Source organism: Helianthus annuus, chromosome 10 (assembly GCF_002127325.2).
Source record: "Helianthus annuus cultivar XRQ/B chromosome 10, HanXRQr2.0-SUNRISE, whole genome shotgun sequence".
Taxonomy (NCBI): Eukaryota; Viridiplantae; Streptophyta; class Magnoliopsida; order Asterales; family Asteraceae; genus Helianthus; species Helianthus annuus.
In genome coordinates this window covers 36,832,020-36,835,115 of record NC_035442.2, presented here as the reverse complement: position 1 = coordinate 36,835,115, position 3,096 = coordinate 36,832,020, and the positions used below count along the sequence as shown (strand labels likewise).

General features: G+C 43.1%; 1 non-coding gene across 1 annotated transcript; it reads left to right on the top strand.

The window, feature by feature from the left end:
- Positions 1-2,579: 2,579 nt before the first annotated feature.
- LOC118483473 lies at positions 2,580-2,686 on the top strand. The gene has a single exon (XR_004870762.1). It is a non-coding gene; the product is annotated as a small nucleolar RNA R71 (small nucleolar RNA).
- Positions 2,687-3,096: the final 410 nt, after the last annotated feature.

Genomic DNA, 3,096 nt, shown 5'->3' with positions numbered 1-3,096 from the left:
AGGACCGGGAATGTATCGTCGTGGCAAGTTCTAGATTTGTAAGGACCGAGCGGCTATTCACACAAGAAACGAAAAATGAGCATTTAATCTAAATATGTGTATTTTTATGCTCAATAAAGGCTCAAAACTCACTTTTGTGGGAATGGGTTTTTAATGTGACCAAGCATATATAATCGAATTTTAAACTAGACTTGTTATGTCGTTTCATAATTTTCTTATGTTGGTTCCTTTTTTATCACGACGCTATCGGTTGTAAACTTGTAAAAATATAACCTTTTTTAGAACTTGTTCTTCCCAACTTAAACTAAGACAAGTAAATAAAAAAAATGAAAAAGTTTTTGAAAAAATTTGGGGTGTTTAGCGGTTCCAATAGAGTTTTGTGTAAGGCTTGTGTTTAGGATTTTGCAAAATTTCAAGGTTTTAGCATCCCCCCCACACTTAAATTACACATTGTCCTCAATGTGTGCAAAAATAGAGTTTTTTGGTTGATTAGAATGTATAAAAGTGTGTTAAAAAGCAAAGATTTTTGTTACTGGCATCCTGGACACGGCCCCGTGTTCACCGGGCACGGCCCCGTGGTCAAGTGCCAGTAACAAAAATTTCAGAATTGAAACAGAAGCCTGGACACGGGGGCGTGTCCGCTGAACACGGCCCGTGTCCAGTTACCTGAACTGGGTGATTTTTCTGCAGGGGCTCAGCACGGGGCCGTGTTGGTTGGGCACGGCCCGTGTTGAGCCTTCTGTGATGGAGATTTTTGTCGGGTTGCTCTGTTCTTCGTGCATGGTTCCATTTTTTCTCGTTCCCTTTTTCATCCATTACCACCATGAGTGTGTTTTATTCTGCAAAAATTAAAAGATTAAACTAAACTAAACTAAGGATAGATCCGCGGAATGCCTCCGTGGTGCGCCACGTTTATAAGGGTCCTTGGCTAGACCCGATTTCTGGTTATATATCTTCTGAGTGGAGTGCCTTGCTTCCCAAGTTACACCGTCGGAGAGCGGCATCCAAGCTTGAATCAATAACCTTCATGTAATTGACTGGGTCGTCGTCCTCTATTTTCTTCCCAACTCCGAACTTCACCTCATCGTCCCCATACCTCAAAGTCAGTGTCTCTTCATTCATGTCTACTACTGCTTGTGCTGTGGCAAGGAAGGGTCTCTCTAGGATAAGGGGGACCTCGGTGTCTTCCTCCATGTCGAGTATGACAAAGTCAACGGGATAAACGAATTTGCTTACCCTTACCAAGACATTCTCGATGACACCTTGTGGGAACTTGACTGATCGATCAGCGAGTTGTATGCTTATTTTTGTAGGGCTCGTGGTTCCCAAGCCAAGCCTTTTGAACATTGATGAGGGCATGAGGTTAATGCTAGCCCCTAAGTCGGCCAAGGCATTGCGAACGGGTGATTCCCCTATTGAACATGGAATCGTGAAACTTCCGGGATCGATTTTCTTTTGGGGTAGTTTATTGAGTACGAGGGCAGAGCATTCTTCGCCTAAATTAACTAATTGCAAATTTTCAATTTTCTTTTTATGTGTAAGGAAGTCCCTCATAAATTTAGAGTATTTGGGCATTTCAGTTAGGACTTCGATAAAAGGAATATTGACATGCAATTGTTTTAACAAACTTTCGAATTTTGCGAATTGCTCATTGGTTTTTTTGACGAATTAACCTACCGGGGTATGGAACTCGAGGAGCCTTGGTAGGTTCTGGTGATGGGGGAGAGTTCTTTTCCTGCAGATGTGTTGGCATTGTTTCTTCCGTTGGTGGAGGTACTTCTGCAGGCCCTACGGTGCGGTTTCGTAGTGTGATGAGGTGAACTTGCGCCTTTGGGTTTGTTTCGGTATTGCTAGGTAATGCGCCTTGCGGTCTCTCGGAAAAATTTTGTGCTAGTTGATTTATTTGTTTTTCTATGTTTTGAATGCTAGCTTGTTGATTCCTAAAATTAGATTCTAATTGTAGAAATCTTTCCGATTTTTTCTTATCAGTGTCGGAGACGAGGCGAGATATAGTATCTTCGAGCCTTTCTCGTCCACCTTGTTGTTGAGTGAAATTTTGTGACTCATTTCTTGATTGCTGAAAGTTTGTTCGTTGGGTTTGTTGGTTACTACTATTGCCGGTTTCCCTCCAACTAAGGTTTGGGTGGTTTCGCCATCCTTGGTTGTAAGTTCCCGTTGGAGGACCCGACGGCCTAGGTCTATTATCAATGTAGTTTACCATTTCTTGTTGATCGTCCGTTTCTTTCATGCAACTCCAATTTTCATGTGACCCACCACACCCTTCACAAGCCATAACCGAGACTGTTTTTGTCATTTCTAATTTTTTTATTTTTGAAGAAAGGGCCTCGATTTGGGCTTGTAAAGAGGTGCTTTCGTCGACCTTATGGGCGCCCGGGGCGATAGACTTATTTCCCCGGGGAGTGTGCCATTGAAAATTGGTTTGAGCAATTTCCTCAATTTGATTATATATTTCGTGTGGGCGTCGATTACCTAAAAGTCCCCCGGAGCTAGAATCAAGTGTCTGCCTAGTGTGTGGCAACAATCCATTGTAGAAAGTGGATACTTGTTGCCATATTGCGAGGCCATGATGGGGACACTTGCGTAATAGCTCCTTGAACCTTTCCCATGTTTCATATAAGGATTCCCCGTCCTCTTGTGAGTATGTGTTAATTTCAGCCATTAATTTAGCAGTTTTAGAAGGAGGGAAATACTTATATAGAAACTTTTGGGCTAGTTCATCCCAGGTGTTTACCGATCCAGCTGGGAGGGTGTTGAGCCAAGCTTTCGCTCGGTCTTTTAGTGAGAACGGAAACATACGGAGGCGTATGGCGTCGTTTGATGCTCCATTGATCCGAAAGGTATCACATATTTCTAAGAAATTAGTTATATGTAGATGAGGATCCTCGTCCGCAAGCCCGTGGAAGGTTGCGGAGTTTTGGAACATTTGTATCAAATGCGGTCGAAGCTCGAAGTTATTGGCTTCGACATTCGGAGCATTGATAGCGGCGCCTAGATTACCTACGGTGGGCCGTAGATAATCCATAAGGGTACGTTGGTCCGCCATTGAGGGTGGATCACCCGAAACCTTCTCTTGGT